General features: G+C 43.5%; 1 protein-coding gene across 4 annotated transcripts in view; it reads right to left on the reverse strand.

Annotated features, from left to right (window-relative positions):
• Positions 1 to 25,713, reverse strand: part of TSPAN18 (tetraspanin 18) — a 175,010-nt gene that overhangs the window by 71,412 nt on the left and 77,885 nt on the right. For all 4 annotated transcript variants that reach the window (XM_045012519.1, XM_045012520.1, XM_045012521.1 and 1 more), the window contains one exon: positions 10,684 to 10,807. The gene's annotated coding sequence lies outside the window, so the exon portion shown is untranslated. The remainder of the gene's footprint in view (positions 1 to 10,683; positions 10,808 to 25,713) is intronic.

Genomic DNA, 25,713 nt, shown 5'->3' on the forward strand with positions numbered 1-25,713 from the left:
CATGTCACTCAGCACCTTCCAGGATCGAGCCTTCTGCCTGGTGCTAGTGAATGCTATCAATCCCTCACTCACAAATTAAAAACAAAGAGACAGTGCAACATTTAGAGGAATGAGGCAGAGAACAGCTCGGACAGGACAGAAGCACAAAGAAACATTGATTGATTATGCCTGGAACCCCATTTCCAGAAGAAACAGTAAAGAAGTATGTGCCTGGAACATCAGCACCGTGCAGCACACAGAAACACCTGAAAAACTCACCCAGCCCGCCCATGCCCTTACAGACTCCCTGGCTGACACAAATGGCTTTGTGATGCAGTGAGACCTGGATCTCCATTAAGAATTACATTCTCTTCCCTCATTTCTTCCCTATAAATCAAGCTCAAACTCCAAATCCGAGGGCACGTGTACTATGGTATCCATCCAACATACATTCCTCAGTAATAGCATCAGTTGGCAAGGGTGGTGCTGGGAGAATTGCTCACTTGATAAAATGCACCAGGCAGGAGATAGGCAAATAATGAATGATATCATCAAGAGGTCTGGGTGGTGAGGGTGTCATTTTGTCGCTGACTGGAGAGAGCTCTTTCACTTATCTCCCCAAGCCACTGGGGTCATTCAAAGAAAGGAAAGGAACAATTATCAAAGACAACTTTCATAAACACTAGGAGCACTTAGGACCCTATCCTGTGAGTTGGAGTTGAGGGTGCTCTTACCCCCCACCCCCAACAAATCCCATGCTCCCCATTCTGCCAAGAATGTGGGGTCATCAACAATGTTTCCTCTAGACAAAGGAGAGTAAATAAGTTATTCGGTCTGCGTCCCACAGGGGAGGCTAAAGCCCCTTTGTAAAACTGATATAGTAGGTAGGAGTGATTACTGAATCTGAAAAGGGTTCTATTACACAAGAGCTGACCCCCTATTCTCAGGGAAGTAATCCATTAGTCTGTGATGGCTATGGCTACTCTAATCAGTTACAGTAACTCCAAGAAACAGGACAATCTCATGGTAAAAATCATTTGAAAACCTCACTGAGTGAGGCCAGTGTTTTCAGATATGGATGCCTAAACTTCAAGGTACATCTACATGGCAATAAAAGACCCATGGCATGGCTGCAGCTGGCCCTGGTCAGCTGTGGGCTCGTGCTATAGGGCTAATAATTACAGTGTAGGTGTTTGGGGTTGGGCTGGACCCCAAGCCCCGAAATGTCGCGAGCAGGGAAGGTCTCAGAGACTGGGCTCTGCAATTTGTAGCCCTGCTGTGTAAGCCTGAGTCAATTGACCTGTGCTCTGAGACTTGGTGCCGCAGCGTGTGTGTGTGTTTTTGCAGTGTAGGCAGACCCTTCGGTGATTTAGTATAGTTTCAAGTGGCTAACTTTAAGCACCATGTTTGAAAATGCTGACCTACACTTATGACTGGCCATTTTGCAGTTTCACAAATGAGCCATTTCTGAGTGCCTTTGAAAAAGTTTTAATGGGCATGTTTTTTACATGCTGAGTAATTTCTGGAGCACTTTGTTTGACACCTCTTTTTAAAAACACCACCCGCCACCACCATGCCAAGATAGAGACACACAGAACAGCCTGAAGCAGGACACTCTGAATATTACCCATGCACAATACAAACAAATGAAGTTGTGAGAATTATAGCTTCACATTTCCTGACTTCAGTGCATTTAAACTCACCATAAAGCTTCATTAATGTAAAGTAATTTGACTATTGATTCTTCTTCGTATTACTTATTTTGTACCTTAGATTTTGGCAGCAAGAGGCAGATTACTCTAAGCCAAATTCTGGTCCTAATCAATGTAATGGGAGTTTCACCTTCAGTGCAGCTACCAGATAATGTATGAAATTGGGAGGGGAAATGAAAAAGTAAAAGCAACTCTGGCAAGTGATATTCTTTTTCAGCAGCTTAATCCGTACACTGACCCAACTCAGCCAGTGGGCCTGTAACTCACGATAAACCTTCAGCTCTATTCTGGAAGTCCAACTTTTAAATATGAGAATTAGAGGATCTACTCTGTTCCCTTGCTTCTTATATGTTGAGTATTTACAGGGTAAATGTATTTTTAAACCTTTTTTCTAATTTTTTTGTTTTAAGTGAATTTGTTTTAGCTTAAAATTTAGACCTGTTTAAAACTTGCATTTGAATTTACAACCATCTGCCACAAAGACTAAACTCACAATACATTAATAGAGTTATTTAAATATCCCATGCAATATGCTGAGTGAGTAGGACAAAGTCTGCCCTGACATACACTTCACCTGTGCAACACTTCCTATCTGAAATCAGCAAGGGTTGCATGGGGATTTAGTCAGAATATACGTTACCCAACTATATAGTCATTACACTGGAAGTTTTACAGCTATAGAGCAGAATATGGGAACTGACATACTGAGTCAGACAAGGGTCCATCTAGTCCAGAATCCTGTCACCAGCAGTTGCCAGTACCACATGCTTCAGTGGAAGATGAAAGAAACACTTCAGATGGCACTTATGGAATAATCTGCTCACAAGGAAAGTTTTCTCCTAACCGTCAATATTTAATGCTTGGTTTAAGCTCTTAAGCAAGAGGGTATAGATTGCTGCCAAAGAGCTTGCTTACATTAGAATTAGCAGAGAGTGCTACACTCTGTTTTAAAGCTACTAACTAATGAGAGTTTCCTTCTTTTGGGGAAATTGCAGAAAACCAAAAGTTGTTAATAGCAGTGATTTCAAATGCCTTGATTTCAATCTGATTCACTTGCACTCAGTGCTGTGAGGTTTGTTCCTTTAATTAAAAAACTTGTTTTGTGTTTTGATTTTGAAATAGAAACCCAGTGGTGGTGACAGGTCCTCAAGTTATCCAAAGAACACATGCATGCCTGGCAGCAACAGTGCAAGCTTCCCTCATTGCCACTCTGCCAATGTCTTCTCAGCTCTGATGAGTTCATCTTTAATGGAGCATATACAACCAAGAATTTAGCCATGCAGTTCTCCATCAGTAATAGCAAATGGTGGAAGCTGTAATACAGACAAGGTGCGGGCATTTTTACTACTATGTCATTTAGTTCAAAATGCCTATATGCTGTTTACATTCCAGCTTCCATAATTCATTCCACCCCAATGAAGAAAGTCGGGTCTGAGTTTTCCCAAATGTACAGAAGGCTGTTGGTAAATAGTGTCAGTGCCCCATTCAGTCCCTGGTCTCTGCTGATACTGCCGGCATAGATGGCATTTGTCTTAAGGATGCTGGTACATGTCCATTAGGAGCTGGTCTGAGACCAACAATTCATTTGTCACAGGACAAACAGCTGTGAGATTATCATTTATTATCCATACTACAATAGCATCTAGAGGCTCAGCTGACTTTGGGCCCTGTTGTGGTAGGGGCTGTACAGATACAGAGTGAGAGGAACCCTGCCCCAACATTTACAATCTAAAGAAATAATATAGAATGCGAGAAAGGAAATCTTAGTATTAAAGTTAGCCGAAAATGATGATGATGTTTCATAAAAATACCAAATCATTTTCATTCTGCAAGTTTTGAAAAAGAACCATCTAAAAAAAATGAAAATTTTTTTATGGAAAGTTTTTTTGTGGGGGAAATATTGGTCTATTTCTGTCATCCCACCCATTTTCCTCCCTTTTCCTCTTTTTCCATTTTGTCACTGAGAGGACAAAAATAGAAAAATGGAATTTTGACAGCCTTCCTCCCCTCTCCCCCCCCCAAAAAAAACTTTTCTTTTTCAGCTTTCATTAAAAAATATTTTAAAAAATCAAAGTTAAAATTTGTGCAAAAATAATTCATTGTCAATAAAAGGCCATTTTTCAGTGAAAAAACAACCTTTGACCAGTTGTAATTGTTATCCCCATTTTACAGATGGGAAAACGAGGCACAGAGATATTAACTTCTGTGCCCATGGTGTCTCAGGAAGTCTGTGACAGAACTGGGAATTCAACCCAGATCTTCCTAGTCCAAGTTCAGTGCCTTAAACACAAGACCATCCTTCCTCACTTGTTATTTCTGCATGTAATACATATCAGTGACTGCTGATCTGAGCTTCATTTGAAGCAGGAGAAGGCTCAGTGTTTCAGACCCAAACTTTGTTCTGGCACTCCTTGACACCCCCCCGTCCCCAAACACACATACACTGCTGCCTACTCTGCTCCATGAGGAATGTCTAGGGCAACAGAGTAACTAATTATTGACTGCCATTAAGGTAAGTCCCCAATTTCATTCAATATTTTTGAAATTCACAAATCAAAAGCAAATCTGCCTGCACAGATCAAAAAATAAGGAATCCAAAGCCTTTATTAATTCTCTTGAGTGAAGCAGCCCTGCAGCCTCCCCCAGGATGCAGCATGATGTGAAAGGAAGTTCTGCTTTCCTATGCTGTCACTTTGTGGAACTCCTCTTGACAAAACACTTTGCACAGGATATAATCAGACTGAAATGATTTTATTAACACATGGTATTAGAAACATTATCTTTGTTAATAAATAGGTTTCTAGAGGCAAATTACTTCTTCCTCATTCACTCCCATTTAAAAAATGCCGTGAGAGCTCCCAGTTCCATAGGCAAGAAGACTCATCCAAAATATCTCCAGAGCATGGGCAGCTGCTAACAGTGTGAGGGTCAAGAGCCTTTGAATGTCTTGTTGGCCCTTAAGGGAATTTTCAGAGAAGACTGAGCAGGTACATAGCTGTACTCCATATAGGCATCTCTCTGAAGTGACTCTTATTCTCTGCTCCCAGCTTTCATTTACATAAAGAGCCTCTAGCAGTCCTGGTTGTGAAGAAAATCTCACAAATGTGAACTCAGTAGAAATGCAGAGATGGTCTACAAGAGTCTGCAGAGAGCTGGGAACAATAGCTCCGAGAGATCTGAACTGCCCCATTTATCCCAATGGGTGTTAACTCAGATGCCCAATGGCAATCAATCATTCAAATGTCAAAATTGTTAACTATTTCATTGCTCATGCGAGAAAGGCGCATGAGGGTCACAGTTCTGCACACTTCACTGTGAGCAATGTTTCTTTTTGATTCTATAAGTGGGAGACACCAACACTTATTCCCCCCAATCCGAATCAAGAAGGAGCTAAACCCAAGGTCTCGAGCAGAGCCCATGGGTGCACTGAAGTCCCACAGAGGGGCAGCAAAGTTCAAGAAGCCCAGTAGAGCTCAGAGAGCAGGCACAACCATATTTTGAACAGCAGCACAATCTATTGTGAGCAAATGATTTATTTTGGTGACTCACATGGGCGGAACTCATTTTGTTGATAGAAGAGTACCACAGTCTTCCCCACCAACTCAGCCCCTTGTCCAGAGAGAAATAGGGAATAAGATCCCCATCCAAACTTGTTACTAGTAACTTCTCCACTCCCACTCCCTTTTATAAAACCTTTTATAGACAGACATAGGTGGTACATTTCTGTAGGCTCCTCAGAGTCTACAGACCCCTGCTGGATAGGGTTATGGATTACAACAAACAAACAAAAAACACACATTGCTAGTCTTATCAGAGAAATTCACTCTTCATGGTACCATGACTGAAGGTGGTCAACAATTTTTGCTTGAATTTTATTTATTTGTTTGTTTAGTTTTGGAGACAAAAATGGCCTCTCTTCTCAAGGCAAATTTTCACATCTTCATAAATTTTGAAAAATTCTAGTTTTTCAACATAAAACCCAAAACTAAGAAACTGTTTTCTAAAGCAACCATCCCTCCCCCCAGTTTTACAATGAAAGACACCCTCCCCCCCCCAAAAAAGTAAAGAAAAATATTTGTTTCTTTCCAAAAAATTAATGGAAAGGTTTTCTATTTTTAATATGTTCTAATCCCAATACAGTTGATTAAGGTTACAATTGAATATCACAATGTGAAGGTCATGAATGGACCCCAAAAAGTTATTTAAAGAGCATTTCACATCCTAGCAGCTGGATGTATTCACACCATTGCAATCAGCAGTCTCAGGAAAAGCCAGAATGGCTGGTAACACTAGAAAGCTGCACTTGAAGTATTGCGGACTGTATTCTGACTATTTTTACGGGAGGTGGGGGGAGGGAGAGGGGGAGTACCAAACACATACAAACAGATCCAATAACTGCCTAAAACCCTCTGAGTTCTTAAAGCTGATTACATATTTCCCCCTCCATGCTCTCCTGCTCTTTTCAGGAGTCAGAGGATTCAGATTTATTTATACTAATATTGCTTTGAATGTGTTTTATAAGCATCACTTAATGGGTTTGTTTGGGTTGGGACTTGTTTCTTCAGAGCAAGCAATTCTTGTTCATCAGCAAGCCAATCCTGCCCAAGAAAACACAGGGATCGTCTCTCCACCTGTCACCACTGCTCCCTGGTGAATGTACATGTTCTCCTGAGCTTGACTCATTCACCCATTCCCCTTTCTGATTGAGCAGGTGCTACAAGTCCTTCGCAGTATTTCAAAATTGTTCTTGTCAGGCCAGACAGGCCTCAGCAACTAAATATCACAGCTGTCTGAGATTTCTGCTGACTGTTCAAACACTCTATCTGCTTCCCTTCAAAGGGAAAGGATATGGTATGAAAACATTATGGTTATGGCTTTGCAGAATTAAGTTAGACTATTACCTGGTTCTTACCCCTAATCCCACTTCCTGTCCACACAGAAAAAACCTCTGTCCCAGGTTTGGAGGTGCTTTCAGACCCGGTTATCTGACCCAGCTGGGGGTAGGTGAGAACCCAGCTCCAATTCAAGTGACTGGAAACGACCCACCGTGCGGTGAGGACACAGGCTAAATCACTCCTGTGCAGACAGTCCTCCAATGGCCTTTCCAACATTCTCCTCTCACAGGATATGCTTGCCTTGTAGTGCTCCCATCTGACCTAATGTAACACTGTGGGCACTCTCTGCCTCAGTTTCCCTTCTCTCAGAGGCCCGTAAGCCCTCCACACAATCCAAAAGGGTGTAAGAAAAAATTCCCCTGCTGGGGCTCTACTTTATTTAATACATATAAACCTGAAATAAATTCTCTTCCCTTGGGCTCAGGGGCTGCACAGCTGCCATCCTGGGGGCCTCTGCTTTTCAGCCCTGACCTCTCTGGCCTGTAGTCACTCCTGCTGGCTCAGGGATTGCACAACCCTCTGCTCCAGGGACTATGGTCTCTTGGAGCTCCTCTTCCTTTGGAGAGCTTCTCTCTCTCTCTGAGCACCTCCCTGCAACTGATCCCTGATGCTTGTTTTATCAGGCCGAGGTGCTCGTTATTCAATTAACTACCAAGATAGGCTGGTTCCTCTTAAATTAGCTCATCATGGGTAGCCTGGGACCAAACTCTGCTTTAAGAGGCCAGCAACTCCATGACACCCCCTCAAAGGACAGAAAAGTTCTCCCGCAATTGACACAACTGACTGGGGAAAAAAATCCCATAGCATCTCAACTCAAAGACCCACAAAACATGCACACACACAAGCAAGTGCTGAAACACTGAGAGCACAGTCACGTAGTTAGGACTTTGCCATGGGAGCACTCAAACCTGGGGAAGGCTCATCTGGGGTGCTAAGACCCATGAGCCCATCTCCCAGGTTAACTCTGCAGTGCAGACACAGCCTTAGTATGCACCATCACTGAAGAGTTAGCCTGAGTTCTTACTTGAGTATTGCCCTTAACCCTCCACTCCTCAAACACACAAAACCCTCTCACTTTAATTGAGTGGAGTTTTAAAACCAGACTTTGGCCTGGATGCCAATCAATAGAGTTAATTCCTGCAGTGAAGACATACTCTGTGTTGTCACTGGGGAAGTGGGGTTGATCCAGTGCTAGTGGAACTAGCCTCGGTCACTGAATGGAATGGAGAGAGCACAGGATGCGCAGATAAGTAGAGAGCCAAAACTGGCACAAGCCACCAAATTGCACCACATAAGACTTCAGTCTCAAGCAGCTTTACAAACAAAACAAGGGTAGGGGAGGCATCCATGGTCTTCAGTGTAAACCCTCAGCATCCTTTGTTAGCCAAGGACATGGGACTACATCTATCCTTTTTCACACACTTCATTTTCTACCACTGTTTGCAGCTAAGGCAAACTGAGTAACAGGTAATGCTTGGCTCAGTGGCACTTCACTCAGCCTTGCCAAGTCTCCCAACCCATCTTTCATTCCACCTGAAGGTCTGAGCCTAACCTAATGAAAGTGGAGATCATCATACAAACAGATGGCAAGTTCTTTGCAAAGGCAGAACCAAGTTATAACAAGAGTCCCCCAATTCTGGAAATGGTTGTTAAGGACCTGTAAGCTGGGAGCAAAGCTAAGAAAGTGCAAGTGGGTCACTGTGCCAATGTCCCGCCACCTGCTTATCTCTAAAACAAGATACAATGAAAGACAAAGAGAATCTTTACTGGGTACAAACGTGTTACAGGAAAATTCACAGTAGCAGCCTTTGCTCTTAACACTGCAGCTGAGCCTTAATACTTTCTGTTACTTAGCATGATCAACTAAACTGGGACTAGAGACCCAAGGTGAAATCCATTGCATGCACTGTACATAAGAAAGAAAGAAATCCACCTTGATCCCTCTTGTCTACATATTCCATGCACAAAAGCAGAACAAATCTCATGAAGAGATGGAAAGAAGCTGACTATAAAAATCAATCTTTTGAATTAGTTTAGCAAGATGCTGCTTTCCCCATATGCTTAGCAGTGCCCTGTAAGGAGTCACAAACAGTAGGCGAGGCTGGGTGGTGGAGTAAAAACAAGGGACTCTCTACTGGTCCCCACTATCCATTTCCCCTGATGTGGGGTTGTTGTTTTGTGGGGGGGTTTTGTGACTGCACTAAGAAAGGTCAATGGCTTCCAGATGGAGAAATGCAGCTTCTCAGAGGACCATCACCATGATTTGTATTTTGAGTGTGCCTTGTACTCCACAACACCAACTCTAATGCAGTCCTTGCAGCAACAAGATAAGTGTGAGAGACTGGGAGAGTACATGTGGCATATCCTATGCAATTTGTCTTCCTAGGATTTCTGAAACTCACAAAGGAGTTAAGTCTGGCAGGGATACCAAGGAAGGAAAATCCCAGATGCAGATGCTTTCCTCTCCTCTAAGAGATGCAGCAGCCAACCTCCAAGTAGAAATCAGCTGAAAAGGAATTGGTTATGGCATTTAAAACCAATGGGTAATTTGGCTTTGGACTCAACAGGCAACCCTTCTTCCCCTCCAAACACTAAATCCATGTAACTCTATCCCCAAGGCTTAGAAAATACTGTGCTGATAAGTACAGTCATTATAGTAAAAATTTTATAGGCTACGTTACATTGTCTTCGCCAATAAATCTTGGTATCAGTGGCTTACTTGGTGTTTGTTAAACCAGTCCAGATGCTTTAGAAAGAAAGTGATTGATCCAGCTACTGAAATTGGCCCCAAACCTCCCAATGACATGAAGCAACGAAAGTAAAATTTTGCTCTCTACTCACAGAGGATAACTCAGCTTTGACAGTCTAGACTCCCTGAAAACACAGAAAAAGGGACACCAGGGTAAAGGATGGAAAACAAAGGCTGACTACCAGGAAAAGCTTCCCTTCAGGAGGATCACTTAGGATGTTGAACGGTTTCCAAGGGTAATTCTGGGAGCCTCCTCTACTGGATTATCTAAAACTAGACTCGACAGTGTTTTGGTGAGGTCTGTAGGGAAGGACCCTTTGTTGGCCTTTGCGTGGGGGAAAGGGGGAGAGGGTAGTCTAAACAAGATCTATTAGGGATGTTCCAGCTCTAATTTCTCTGAATATATGTTCAACTGCTTCTTCCATCAAGTCCCTTCAGTAAATACTGCCAGAGGCTATAGCATTCATCTAAGAAAGGCCTGGGGCCAGTATACAGAGGGACACAGAGATCCTCCAGCAATGTCAAACCAGGTGCACGGACACCAAATTCATACAGTCCAGAGAAACTGAAATTCAGCTCAGAGTCCAGCACCAGAGTGCTCTAGTGCCACTGACAAAACCGCCCCAGATAGTCTCCAGCGAGAGAAGACAACACAATAGCTTTGCATTCCTCTTTAGTTTCCAGCAATATTATTCTTCCTACAGGCATCTAGCACAACTCTCTGCCCTGCCAGGCCCTGAATAATGATGGATAAAAATGCTCCTGTGTTCCCAAGGAGAAAAGTCTACGGGTACTAGTCACTACAGGCAGATACAAGATGCCCAACAGAGGGCACCAAATTTTATGGTCTAAAACACCACCCTAGGCACTCTCATGCTAAACCAAACATGGCTAGTGAAGCCCTATGGTGCTTCTAACAAGGAGCTGCATGTGGCCAGCCTTCTCAATACAGTGCAGGAAATGGAGTCCTCCCATCACCTGCTACTAATTGCATCGGCAGTGGTCAGGGGTTAAGAGGGAAGTAAGCAGATTAATTCTATTAGACTCTGGAATAGTGTCTCAAGGGAAATAAGGAAAATCCCATCATTTAGAACAAAACAGGGGAATACACTGCCAGGGAGCTATGTTGGCCTATCTGAGGATTAGGGGGCTGGACAAGAAGGCACCATCTTTTCTAGCTCCAGTTTCCATGAGTCAGCATAATGCAGAGTTTCATGGTGGTGCAGCCCCTCTAGGAACAAACCAGGGAAGATTCCTCAGCTGAAAGCAGCACAGTGGACAAACACTGGCCAGAGCCTCAGCCTGGTGCCAGCAGAGTTAGAAGCGCTAACGGAGCGGGCTCCCTTACCTGTTTCCCGGTGACAGGCTTTCAGCGCAATACTTGTTCTTTTCCAGAAGTCAGGTTGAGGTAAGCATGCATCAATCAAGATCTCCTGCTTCAGCAACCTTCTGGTGCTACTAGGCTGGCTGACCTGTCAGGGACAAAAAACAAACAAACAAAATATACTAGAGTGTCAGGAACTGGGAGAAGATTTCAGGCTTCATTTAGTCACTTCTGCTTATGCAGCCACTAGTCAAAAGTTCCTTGCGTGCCTGAATGAGCTCAATGAAAACACACAAACTTCTCCAGGCATATATGCAGCAAACTCCCCAAGGAGCAGTCCTTTCTCACTCCTCAATGCCATGCCTAAGTAGGCAGCCTGGGCACAGTGGTCCCTTTACGCAGAAGGAAGAATCTGTCCACCAAGGCTCTGAAGCAGCAACAGAGTTGCTCTTCATTTGTTACTGACTCTTCAGGAGCAGAGCAGGCTCCACAGAGGTTACACAGGGTTTCATGGTTAGTGCATTCATGGAGTCACATGGCATTGAGGATTCCCTGACCTCCAGGCATACAGGCAGCATGGAAAGAGGCAGGAAGGTGGGGATGAAAGGAAAGAACGCAGCATCAAGGCCAGCATGGCTGGTAGAGTGAAAGAAATGAGGACACAGTAAATGAGATCCAAGACGTAGGCTGGGGCAGACATTTGAAAGATGAAGACAAGAAATGTAAACTCAGTGAAGAGGCAGAGGGACAAAGGGAGCACTGAAAGAGGAATGACCTGATTAGGCAAGGAAGATGATGTTAGCAGCTGTATTTTGGATGCACTGACGTGGAGTGACAGGAATGACAAGGAGGTTGGAGAGGAACAGGCTACAGTGATCAAGGAGGAATGGCTTTTGCCACTGGGACAGAAAGGAGGGAGCAGATTGTCAATAGGTTGTGAGGAAGTGACAAGACTTGATAACAGTCGGGATGTGTAGGAAGGCAGAGAGGGTGGAGTCAAAGATGACTCCAGGGTAGTGATGCTATGTGACCTGGAGGAGACTTGCTGTCCACAACAGTGGAGAAGGGCAAAAGTGAAGCAAGGGGTTGGGAAGAACACTTAGGAGCTTGTTTTTATCCATGTTAAATTAGAACTGCCAGTGAGCCACCCAGGATGAGATGATGGAGAGACAGACTGGCTAGAGAGAAACAGGACAAGAAATAAAAGCTGAATCCTTGTGAATGGATAAAGTCTCTCAGGGATAAGGTATAGAGTGAGAAGGGACAGGGTGTCCCAGGACAAAACACTGTGCAACTTACACAGAAAATGGAGGAGGGGGAACTGCCAAGGAGATGCTGAAAGAGCCATTTAGAAGTAGGATATAAACTGGACACTAGGAAGTTTAGACTTGAAATTAGACGGTTTCTAACCATTAGAGGAATGAAGTTCTGGAACAGCCTTCCAAGGGGAGTAGTGGGGGCAAAAGACATATCTGGCTTTAAGACTAAGCTTGATAAGTTTATGGAGGGGATGGTATGATGGGATAGCCTAATTTTGGCAATTAATTTGGCAACTGATCTTTGATTATCAGCAAGTAAGTATGCCCAGTGGTCTGTGATGGGATGTTAGATGGGGTGGGATCTGAGTTACTACAGAGAATTCTTTCCTGGGTGCTGGCTGGTGAGTCTTGCCCACATGCTCAGGGTTTAACAGATCGCCATATTTGGGGTCGGGAAGGAATTTTCCTCCAGGGAAGATTGGCAGAGGCCCTGGAGGTTTTTCATCTTCCTCTGCAGCATGGGGCATGGGTCACTTGCTGGAGGATTCTCTGCAGCTTGAGGTCTTCAAACCACAATTTGAGGACTTCAATAACTCAGACATAGGTTAGGGGGTTGTTACAGGAGTGGGTGGGTGAGATTCTGTGGCCTGCATTGTGCAGGAGGTCAGACTAGATGATCATAATGGTCCCTTCTGACCTTAAAGTCTATGAGGAATTGAACCAAGAGAGGAGGAGACTGCAAAAGCCAAAGAAGGAGGGGCTATCAGGAGGAAGAAGTGATCAGAAGCAGCAAACACTGCAGAAAGTTCAAGGAGGAGGAAGACAGAGAAAGTGGCACAAGGATTGCCCAGGGAGAGACTGTTCGAGACCTTGTCGACAGAAGTTTCACTGGTGTGGGGAGGGTGGAAGGCAGATTGGCAAGTTTCTGGCTGTGTGTTTCAGAGAAGTAGTATTTATAAATGGTAAGAAGATGGCAGCAAGCGAATGGCGAAGGTGTAGGGAGGCATTGAGAATGGACAAAGATACATGACTAGCTAGGAGAGGATGGGTTCCATAGGAAAAGTTGGAAGGGGTGTACATAGTGAGCAAACAAAAGACCTTGTAGTCAGTGTTTGGGGTAAAGGAGGAAGGGCCCTTGGGAGAGGAGCAGGTAGAGAAAGGTCATACCAGATCTTCTCAGTCTTCCCCTTGGAGAAGTCAGCAGGATGCTGGGCAGAGAGGGAGGAGCAGTACATGCCATACAAAGTAGTTGCTCTGCTGAGCAACACTGGGTCTGGATCGCACTCTCACTGACAGATGGGATTCAGACAGGAACTGGCGCAACACAAACCTATGCCAGAGTGGTTACAGGGCTTCTCTCTCTCCTCACATTCCCCCTTCACCACCTCTCTCCTCTGACTAGCACAGCTCTGGCATCCCCCGTGCCCTTTCAAGTGCCAGATGTCACATGCCGGTCTGGAGTTTTAGCCTCTTACAGCATAGGGGGTCCGAGTGTGTAATAAACACATTTATGGTTTAGGAGAAAAGATAGATGACAAACTCCTTTCAATTACCCATCAGACAATCCCGGTGAAGCACACTGAGATGGGGGCGCAGCACAGCATGCCAAGCCTCCATTCCCTGTTGTACTCTCTGAATAAGCCAGCCAGCATGCGCTAGCACAGCATTTATTTTGCTAGCCAGCAAAATGTAAATGTCATTAGTGTTCAGCAAGCTGGTGAGTGCTAATGTCACGCCAGGCCGCGTTCAATTAGATCCCTATCATGCACACTGGTATCAGCAGATCTCCCCTCCACCCCCTACAACACCTTTGCCTTCCCCAGTGTTATTTCATACTTCCCAGATTTAAAAAAGGATGGAAATAGGAAACCAGAACTCTAAACGTTGGGACCAGTCTGACACAGCCAGACTTGTGACACATACACCTCCTATGTCGTTAATTCAGCAATCGTAGAGTGGTAGCATAGCCCCTGGTCTAACCGCTACACAAATGGTCAGGAAGTCTGGCTTGTATTTTTGGCTCTGACACTGGCTTGCTATGTGACCCTAGGCAAGTCAATTAGGAATACATTTTCAGCAAAATCTCCCCCATCTTTCACATATGTACACATACATACTTATTCCCTGCACTTCACAGATGCAAGCACCTAAGGCTGCTATATATGCCAAACACATGCACCTATGCAAGTGCTAGACTATTTAAAGGGAGAAAAGAAGTATTGACATGAGTGCAGCTGGTTGCACGTACAAAGTGTAAGCATAGGTGCTTGTGTGTGCAATTTTGTCCATGCACATGAGTAGATTGCCCATGGAAATCTACTCCATTAATCTCTTTAAACTCTGTTTCTTCAAATGTACAATAGGGATATTTTCCTGCCCCTTGGGGGGCTAATTCATTCATGTTTATAAAGTGAGACTATCTGATGGAAGGTGTCATAGGCAGGTGCACAAATTACCATGAATCATCAAAAATTTGATTCAGTGATATTTTTATTAACAATTTTCCCTTTCCATTAGGAAGGTATAGTGTTGCCCTTGTAGGTAACAACTGTTCATTGTCTGAGGCCATTTCAAGCAATGTACCATTAGAAACAGAAGCACAGGGCTGTAACATAGTTAGGGTCACTAATGTTATATTTTGAGTTGTATGTGTTCTCGTGAGAGACATTTATTCATGTATCTTCAGTCATCTCAAATCATAGGGTTAGAAGGGATCATGTAGTCTAACCTCCTGCCAAGATGCAGGATTTGTTGTGTCTAAACCATCCAAGACAGATGGCTATCCAGCCTCCTTTTGAAAACCTCCAGTGAAGAAGCTTCCGCAACCTCCTGAGGAGTCTGTTCCATTGTCCTGCCGTTCTTACAGTTAGGAACTTTTTTCTGAGATTTAATCTAAATCTGCTATGCTGTAATTTGAACACATTCCATCTTGTCCTGCCCTCTGTGGTAAAGGAGAACAACTTTTCTCCGTCTTTTTATGGCTGCCTTTCAAGTATCTGAAGACAGCTATCATATCCCCCCTTAATCTCCTCTTTTCCAAACTAAACCTACCCAGTCCCTTCAGCCGTTGCTCATATGGCTTGCATTCCATCCCTTGGATCATTTTTTGTCGCTCACCTCTGGATCCTTTCCAGTTTCTCTACATGCTGTCTATACATTGGTGACCAAAATTGGACACAGTACTTCAGCTGAGGCCTAACCAGCACAGAGTACAGTGGTATTATTACTACCCGTGACTTGCATGCTATGCCTCTGTTAATGCAACCTAAAATTGCATTTGCTTTTTTTGCAACAGCATCACATTGCTGACTCATGTTGAGGTTGTGATCCACCACAACTCCCAGATCCTTTTTGGCAGTGCTGCTGCCAAGCCAGTTTTCCCCCATTCTGTATTTGTGCATTTGTTTTTTCTTCCCTAAGTGTAGTGCCTTACATTTGTCTTTGTTGAATTTCATTTTGTTGTCTATAGGCCAGCTCTCCAATTCCTCAAGATCCCTCTGAATTTTAGCTCTATCCTCCAAAATAATGGCCACCCCCCTAGTTTTGTGTCATTTGCAAACTTCATCAGTATACTCTCTAGGTCATCCAGGTCATTAATAAAGGTGTTAAACACCAGACCCAGAACAGATCCCAGTGGAACGCCACTTGAGACTTCCCTCCAATCCAACATCATTCCATTAATAGTTACACTTTGTTTGTGGTTGTTTAACCAATTATGTATCCACTTAATGGTAGTTCTGTCGAGTCTACATTTCTCCAGGTTACTTATCACAATGTCATGTGGGACTGTGTTGAAGTCCAGATATATTATGTCTACCGCATTCCCCCTATCCACCTGATCATGGAATATTATAGACAGAAAGGACTTATTAGTTCACCAAGTCCATCCTTCCTAGCCAATGAAAGATTGTGCCCTTCTTTGTCCAATATTTGGTCCAATCCAGTTCTGAACAGTGGAAGAAATGGGACTACCCTTCTGTCATTTGCCAGACCATTGCGAAGTCTAACAGATCTCATGATTAGAGACCTCTCATATAAACTGTCTATATCTTCTTCACATTAATTTCATCCCTTTACTCCCAGCCCACCTCCAATAAATCTGGCAACATGGTGATGTTAGTACTATAAGACGACAGGAAGCCATCTACAGTAGGTCTGCCTCTCCAATGGGTTAGTTAGGAGCTCAAACTCCTCTGCAACCTCTACACACTTTCATCTTGCTGATATCTACAATTTCATTTATAGCCATTTGTCACCTTTGATAATTAAATGCAGTCATTGTACTGTCTGGTCTGGTAACACTAGGAATTTAGTTTCATGCTGTAGCCCAAGTTTGGACAGTAGTCACCAGTTTGTAGCTTCTTGCTGCTGTACCCTCTCTCTCAAATCCTGTGTCCTAGCCTGCAGCCCAAGTGCCCAGAGGGGATGGGGAAAAGTTCTCCTCCACCAGGATGAAATTAGCTCCTACATCTTGCAGTCTATAAGGGCACTGGCCCTGGATTGGTGTATGTAGAAGCAGATCCATCAGTCTCTCTCGGTACAGTGCCCAGCTCACCCTAACATCGAAGTGTTGTGTGACAGTGAACAGATGCCCCCTCCATGTGCAGACTCTACAGATCCTGTCTACCAGCTCTGACACCAGGGGAGTAAGAAGGAACCCCTCTTCTGTACACTCCTCAGTGAAATTTCCTCATATGTGCTCCTCTTTCTCTGTGGCTCAGAATCTTGTGTTGGTTTAAAGAGCGCAGCTTGGTTCATTACTGGAGATAAGAAGTTTTATTCAGCCCTGTTCACAGATACTTCTCCTGCCACCATTTGTTAGCTGTGTGGCACTGTGGGGTGGATGCCTTGCTTGTGGGGTTTTCTGATCCCTCTATACTTCCACAGTGATGCACATGGGCATAAAAACACAATTAACCAGGCACAATGAATGAATAGAGAGTGAGAGAGAGAGGATGATGAAAGAAATATCTAAGTTGAATGTTCCTATAAATCATGAGCAACACCAAACAGATGTAAAACCAGCCAATTTCTCATTACATTTTACAGCTACCATGACGTAAATCTCTGTACATTAAATACAGCTAAGATGCAGCCACGGTCTTGGCACTAATTTGACAGATGCTGAGATGAGCGGTATCATAAATCAACATCTCAGCCTGAAACATGGTAAAAAGCTGTCCGCTCCTTGTTTGAAGTGTGTATTTATTTACATAGACAGTTCACCAACATGCCAAAAGGCTGATGAGTATGTGGTAGCTCTGCATTTTAAAGCATGCCACCAGGCACTCTGCATGAAGTGCTTCGTCTGGCCAGTGTCACCAGTTTCCATTTATTTCCTTTGGGGGTGCAGGGGTGGGGCATCTCACCTCTGTGTCAGACAGGACATAAAACAGACTTGGCTCCTCTTCAACAGCTTGCTATCAGAACACAAGAAAACACTTGGCCTCTGCAGCAGCACCCCCCACTTCAAAGGCCCTGCACCAACCTCAGGGACTTGGGTACCTTTGATATGAACATGAGAAAAGCCCTTGAACACAAGTTGTACACCGCTCCTGGGGATCTACTTTAACAAGACAGGAAGTTAATTAAGTGGGTAAAATCCCACAGGTTGGAGGAACAGCTGAGGAATTATCTTTCTATCAGGTCAGTAATGAGGAATAACCCCCCTCCCCCCCCCCCCACACACAGACATTATCAGCTTGATATGAACTCACTGGCATTCCAGACCTGGTACAAGACTTGAAGTTCCCAATAGAGGCATATGCAGCAGCAGCTGCAGATCAGACACTGGGCAAAAACACATTTTGCCCAACTGAAGGTGATGCTGGCAATGTGCCCATAGGCTCACACCTATCCAGCATAAAATGGACCAGGTAATAGCAACCTGCCTCTTTTACATGACAATTGAGCCCATGGAGACCATAAGCCCCTTGTTGCAATGCTCCGTCATGGTCCCAGCAGTCTGGATGCCCTACACACTACAACACAAGCTGCAGGGCCTGATTCTGCTCTTAGAGCAAACCAGGAACAACTCAGTTGAAGTCAGAGTTGGTAATCTGGTGTAAGACCAGTGTGAGAAGCAGAATCAGGCTCGTAGTTTCCATGTAGCATACTTTATTGAAAAGGAAAGTAGCCATGAAGTTTTGTTTTTGATCATCTCTGAATCAGAGAAATGAAAGTGAGTTTCAGAGAGAGCAGAGAGGGAGATAATAGTGAACAGATGACCCACAACCTACTCGATCAGGTGCTGAACAAGTCCACTTCCTTTACCCTACAGCATCTCCCTAGGCTGCTTGCCATTAAAAAGACCACATTGCTCACCCATTACCACTCAGCAGCATCTAAGAATGCAATTTCCTATTCTATGTATAGGAAAATACTGTGTATTTGCTCAGATGCCACTCAACAGCACGCCATGACTTTTTAATGGCAGCCACTGCAACAGTGGCCCTCATGACATGGAGCATGATCAGGAAGAAGGCATTCTGCCCTACTGAACTAATTCTTCTCAAATTACTCACTAACAATCTATTTTGGGAACATTTTGGCTGTTCCAAGTTACTAGGGCTGTGGAATTTCTATTAATTTTTCTCCACATAACTCCTTGACCGCCCTCCAAAAAGATGTCTTCAAAAGGCCTTCTTGTCTTACTGTTACTATTTGTATTCTAGTAGAACCTATGGGCTCAAACTGAGTTTGGGCTAGAGCTGCTCAAAACTTGGGACTTCTGGTGTGCGAGAAATTTTGGTATTCTAAATCAGAATGAAACAACATTTTAAAAAAAATTCTTGCTTACTGAAAACCCCCCAAAAATGTGTTCAGGAAACACTGACGCATGGTGTCTCTGAAATGAAATTTGCTCCCTGGGATTGGCAGCTGTTGAGTGAAATTGACATTCATGACAGTTTTATCTCTAGAACATTGTCTATAATTTAGCGAAAGTTTGTCAAATCTGATTTGCTTTCACAAGAAATCTTGCATTCAATGAATTGGCGTTTCCAAAAAAAACACTTAGTTTCATTGGAAAATTTCTGATCAGCTCTAGACAGAGTTCCACTTTGCTAGGTACCACGCAAACATATAGTAAGGGAATATATGCCCTGAAGTATAACTAGGCAGGACAGCAAAGAGTGGGAGAAACAAAGTACTATTATTCCCATTTCACAGATGGGAAACAGAGAGAGAGATAAAGGAAGTGACTTGCTCAAAAGATCTCACATTCTGTATCAGAGATGGGAAATGAACCAAGATCTCCTTAGTCTCAATCCAGTGCTTTAGTCTGAAGATCCCTTCTCACTCTCTGCCTTTCCCTCTGTGTTTTTATTAGTTGTGCATGATATTCTGTAGTTAAGTATAGAAGCTCATACTCAAAAATTCAATCACCAATCCACTGACAACACTGTGAACAAAGAATTCCCATCTGGCATGCAGAAACCTCCCCAAGGAGACTGATTTCTTTATGTTGTATGCTGTGTGTATGGCAAAACACCTCCAGCATTTGACACTGTTTTTGATATATTTAATTGTAGGGCATTCTGCTGACCTGACCAATTAGAACAATGTTGCAGCACATGTATTCCTGAAGCAGATGTTTCATACATTACCTGCACCTTATCAATCAACACAGTTAATACCCCTACCATATGAGATAATTATTTTGCAATTACATTGAAACGAGTGATATTTCTTGCAAAGGTTTCATTAATTATCCAAGCTTGCCAAAGGGTAAGGATAATGGAATATTTTCCCACCATCACTGCCTCTCATTAATCCCCATGCCCTCCTGGCCCAAAATCTATTGGAGAAAGAAACTGAAGGTGCTTCCTGAGTGATAGGATTATTTTATCTACTCTGAGGGAGCAGGGTCCCTAATAAAAGCATCTGCATTGTTAACGGCAATTTACATGTTGTTCTTTTAACCAGCACTTCCTTTGTTTTTCTACATTTGAAACATCTGGAGTCTACGAAGAACAACCTTCAGTGTAACCCTTTTAAAAGTTATTCCTTCTTTATTGACTCAGGAGCTGCAATTTCTGTTGGCTTGAACTGTTAATTTAGATTTGCTGTCGCTTTTCCCTTCCTTTCCCTGGTGGCAGCCACTGGGTGCTCTTTGGAATTACGAGGCTCTAGCACTAGTGCTTTCACATTCAAAACTGCCACTTTAGGAGCTCTGATAATCTGGGTATTTTGTACCACTCATTTTCTCAAGTCCTCTTCTCTCTCCTGCATCTCCTTCCTCACATTCATCCAAGCAAGCACATGATAATGACGCCTCTTGACACCTTTAGGAAGGATTTTCCAAGAATGACTGAAGCACCAGAGGAAAAACTGAGCTCCAGACAACATACAGCAGGGGGCTGAGTCTGCATTGCTGGCAATTCAAGTATCCCATGCCAGAGAGCTTACTCTGGCCCGGTTTTGATTCTCCCTTTCAGAATTTAGTGCCATTTGTTCATTCCATAGCAAGCTCTGGGCATCTCCAGCCTAATTTTTTTACTAGTTCAGTACTTTAAGAGATTTCCAAGGGAAAGAAACTGGTATGCAAGGGGGTATTTTATAGCCTTGTATATCTCTTCAACTCTCTCTTGGAATGCGTGCTTAATACCTCATAGCTTGTATCTCTGGTTTATATCTTCTTCAGATGCCCTTTCTCCAAACAAACTCCAGCCTTCCCACCAAACACAACATTCCTCTTAAGATCCAATTATTTTTCTTTAAAAGAAAAACAAAGAAATAACAATTTTAAAGGACTTAGCAATGATATTTCAAGAGAGACAAGCTCAAACAAACTCATAACTGCAAGGTAGAGGCTGAGGAGAAAGCCATAGGCAGGTATTTATGGAAAAGGATAAACAGTGCTATTCCATTATCCTCTAGAAATGAAGATTCAAAGCTTGTGAAATTCCCTTCCCACCCCTCCACTCAATCTAAACTGTTATGACCACAAACCAAAGCTATTACATACTGTGAGTCTTGGCATTTTCATCATCTTCCAAATATCTAGCACATGGCTCAAAGGTTTAAGCATAAAGGTTTCACTAATTCAGACCAATGAGTTTTGTGGTCAGTGCATGAAATGAGATTGCCAAGTGCAAAGGAAAAAAGGAAAACTGTTTCTCTGAGCACAAAAGAAAAACACTAAAACCCCTTAGCCCGCAAACTTTCTGCTTACCAACTCCCTGCCCCACCCACCCATTCCCTCATGAACTCCTTTACAAAATCAAAGGTAGTCCTAGCTTTGTTGACACAAAAAATAAACCCATAATTTAAAAAAAGCAAGGAATTTACCACAGTTCACTTTCAAATTATCAGTCACCCTCTGCATAAGGCTGTTCTAGAGGAACAGATCAACATAATTGCAGAATATAAATAAGATTCCTGAAACAAATGCTGATGGGAGTTAACCAGATTAGAGCAGTTTTATATTAAAGGCTGCTTTACACCAAGCCCTATGGTGAAGGGAAATTGTATTGTAATAGGGGAAAACATTTAGAACAGTGGTTCTCAAAGCCGGTCCGCTGCTTGTTCGGGGAAAGCCCCTGGTGGGTCGGGACGGTTTGTTTACCAGCTGTGTCCGCAGGTTCGGCTGATCACAGCTCCCACTGGCCGTGGTTCGCCGCTCCAGGCCAATGGGGGCTGTGGGAAGGGTGGCCAGCACATCCTCAGCCTGTGCCGCTTCCCGCAGCCCCCATTGGCCTAGAGTGGCGAACCGTGGCCAGTGGGAGCCACGATCGGCCGAACCTGCGGATGTGGCAGGTAAACAAACCATCCCGGACCGCCAGGGGCTTTCCCTGAACAAGCGGCGGACCGGCTTTGAGAACCACTGATTTAGAAAATGTTAAAACGGATGCTGTAAAGTAGGTCAGGGAAAGTTTGGTTCACCTTGAAATTGCTACAGTCTCATGGGTAAAGAACTCCAGATCCACAGTATTTGAAGACACTCGTCTCCCATAACCAAGAAATGTAAAGGGTATGGGGAGAATGCATTTTTGTGGGTCCACTAGAAAAAAAATAAATAAGTGTGAGAGATTCCCTACTGACTCTGCAGCTGTATAACATGAACCTTGTTCCCAAAGCTCTGAACTAGGACTGACTGAAAATGGTAAGGATTTTTTGCAAAAAATTTCAATCAAAACAGTATTTCAGTTTATGGAACTTGTCAGTTTTTTGATGAACCAATACAAAACAATTATTTTGCTTAATTTCATATAGAAAAAAACATTAAGTTTTGGTTTTTGAAAACTGAACATATTCTGAGTTTCATTTTTGGGGTCCATCCCAATGGAAATGTATTTGATTTGCAAAAACTAAACTAAAAAACAAGTGTGAAACAAAAGAAAAAAATATTTCATTTAATCAAAAAATGGAAAATTGCAAAAAAAAAGATTAATTTTTTAAAAAATAAATGGTTTCCTTCAAAAAGCAATTTTTCATTGAAAAAATTCATTCAACTGCACTCTGCATGTTCTGGCTGATCACAATGACAATTACAGTGGCAAACAAGTAGGTGAACAGAGAGACAGCATGCTGACTTAAGCTGCATTAGATATACAGTGTGTAAATGGATGGAGACACATAGGATACGTCTATGCTGCAGCTGGGATGTGCTATTGTAACCCACGCACCTTCGGGGTGCGGTGTTCTGTCCCATCTAGTGGCACCAAGACCACTTAGAGAGAGATGATGAGTCTGCTCTACAGCCTTAGCTAACAGGCAGTTGGCATTTAGCTCATGCAGCAGAGGCTCATGCACTAAGCTCCAGAGGCCCTAGGTTCGATCCTATCTCCTGACAACTGGGGGTCTGTTGGCATCATACTATTCCCAGCTAAGATAGATGTACACATGCTAGCTCTGCTCAAGCTAATGAGGTAAAAAATGGCAGTGTAGCCAAAGTGGCATGGGCAGCAACTTGGCTAGCCTCCTAAGTACAACTTCATCTGCAAGGCCATCCCTAGAGGGGTGCAGGGTCTGGGAAAGAAGTGACAAATCCATCACTTCCAAGACCGACCATGCCAGCCAATCACACTGGCCTGTGGGGCCCCACAAAGCACAGGACCCAGAGCGGTCGCCCCGATTCACCCGTACCCAAGGGATGGCTCTGCCCATCTGAGTACATGGGGGGGGGCCAAGAATCTAGCTGCTGTGACCATATTGTTATTTTTAGCTCACTAGTCTGAGCAGAGCCAGCATGTGTACATCTATCCAAACTGGGAATTGCACCTCCCAGCTGCAGTGTAGATGTCACCCTTAGTGTTAGCTAACCAGGGTCCGACCATGCAACTGATCTACTAATTGAGGAAAGGCTGTAGGATTGGGCCCTAAAGGAAGAAGAGTCTCAGAATTTTTAAGATTTTTGGCACCATCATCATCAACAATAGAGATCCAGGAGCTGTGAGGGCCATTTTCAGAGTGATGCCAGAATGGACTACTGATCGCACAAATCTGGGTGGATGGAGCCCGCGCCTCTGAGGCGTCCAAACACATATGCCCTAATTCATCATGGATGGCTATCCGAGAACATCAATAGCTGGAAGGGGCGAAGATTCAGAACCTCTGGAAATAAACAATGCACAATGAACCAGACAATACAAGGAAGGATTCAATGTTAACAAGGGGGTGGAAGGTAGGGTCATTCTGCCTTTTCCTGCCAGGAGAATGAAAACCTTATTTCCAGGAGACAGGCAGCTCTTACAACCGCACAGCATCTAAAAAAGGTGTAATGGCTTCCTAATACTCAAATTCTTCAGGAGACAGCAAACTATAACAGACCACTTTTTATTTTTTTGCAATGCAAGGTAGAAAATGTGTGAGACAGTTCACTGGACCAAAATATATGTATAACTACCAAGAAACTTATTAGCAACCGCAGCATGTGGTGAAAAGAAAAGATGAGGTCATGTTTTCCCCCAGCTAACGCTCAGTTGTACAGCATCTTATGGCAGTTCTGTGCTGTATGGCATTTAGTGAAATTACAGTATGCAAGAGGGAACTACGGGGGGAGAGAGGGAAGGCTGTTTATTTCCTGTTGGTTACTTTCTCATGGCAGCATTCTTGAGGACCCTTGCCAGTTTACATTACTAGCACGTCTCCCCTTCTCAACTGTTTTTCATTAGTTCTTCACTTTTTCTTTCCACTCCATCCCAGAGTTTGCTGTTCTGTCCTCCTTTCTTCAACGGCTTTAACAACGGGGAAGCCCAAGAGTGCAATAGAAGCCAGAAAGCAAGGAAGTGGAAAGTTACTTTGGTTAATGTTGCATTATTAACACCACAATACATGGTAATGTATATAACACAGCGATATGCGCCAGCTAATTCTGCAGCAATATCAAATGAACCCAGTACCTAAAGTTCAGAGAATCTCAAAGCACTTTTCAAAGATGGGCAACTTCGATAATCCCCACTTTACAGATGGAGAAACAGATCACGGTCAAAGAGTATCAGTGAAAGAGTCACTCTGGTCTCTCGACACCCAGTCACCAGTGCTAATCGCCAGTGCACTGCCTCTCTGTTGCACAGTTAAAGCTAGAGAAGTAATTTTCTGGGACAAAGATGCTATAGCAGCAAAGGCAGGGAGTGATGCAATGCAAATCTTTTGAAGGCAAGTGGAAAACACAGCAGTTCTGAGGTGGTGAACAGAAGAGGTGCAGAAATCACAAAAAGAACTATGCTCCCATTGAAATAGGTAGCAAAAATCCCACTCACTGCAGTGGAAGCAGGCAAGAGCCCCCAAAGAATATTGCCCATACAGTGAAACCTTTTGGCCCACATTTTCAAAAGTGACTAGTGACTTTGAGTACTTTCGTATCTGGGTGCCCAACTTGATATGCTTTGAAAGGGGCTGATTGTCAGAAAGTGCTGAGCACCCAGTCTCTGAAGATCATGCCCCTTTAAGCGGTCTCAAATTGGGCACACAGATTTGGAGGTACTCAAAGTCACTAGTCATTTTTGAAAATGTGGACTTTTTGTCTTGCTAATCCATGCCATATTTTAACCCCCGCCCCCATCCCCATCGGCTCCACATCAGAACAAATACCTTATTTTAATACCTAATTTTCAAAACGTATGTTCTCTGTGCACGTGCTTATAACAATCCATAGAAGCTTGAAACCAAAACTTATTTTCTCAGCAATTTATTTTCCCTCCATTATGCTGCTTTCTTCACTTGTAGGGTCTGCTCCTGAGAACTGGGCTATGCACTAAAGCTAATTGATTTTTTGGTTCACCAGCTAAACTAAAATATGTGAAAACATTTTTTGTTTCACATAGACACGAAACAAAGATTTTTTGGTTTCCTCAGCAAAACAAAACACTGAAAAAAAATTCATTTTGAGTCAATTGAAACCAAGACCTTTTGCTTTGGGGCATGGACAAACATGAGGAGAAGGAGCTTCCCCCTCTTATATCCTAGTAGGCCAGTGGTTATGACTCTCACCTATGATGGGGGGGACTCAACTTTGAATCTCTGCTCTGGGGCAGGGACTTGAACCCTTGTCTCCCCACTCCCGGGAGAGTGGTCTAACCATCAGGCTAGTGGCTATTCTGGGGTGCTTTTCTCTCACTCTCCTCTGCTGAAGCTGCTCCATTTTGTCTAAACAATTAAACATTCACTGGAAAAGGGACTGGAATGCAGGTGTCCAGCCTCCCATGCAAGTGGCCTAACCACCAGGCTACAGAATGCTTCTCTTTTTATCTGGCCCAATTAATAGTGAAATATTTATACAAAACGTAACAACTTCAGCAGGAGAGACTGAAAGAGACTTACCTCATTAGTTCACTATCCCCATTAGTTAAAG

Source organism: Mauremys mutica, chromosome 4 (genome assembly GCF_020497125.1).
Source record: "Mauremys mutica isolate MM-2020 ecotype Southern chromosome 4, ASM2049712v1, whole genome shotgun sequence".
NCBI classification, from domain to species: Eukaryota; Metazoa; Chordata; order Testudines; family Geoemydidae; genus Mauremys; species Mauremys mutica.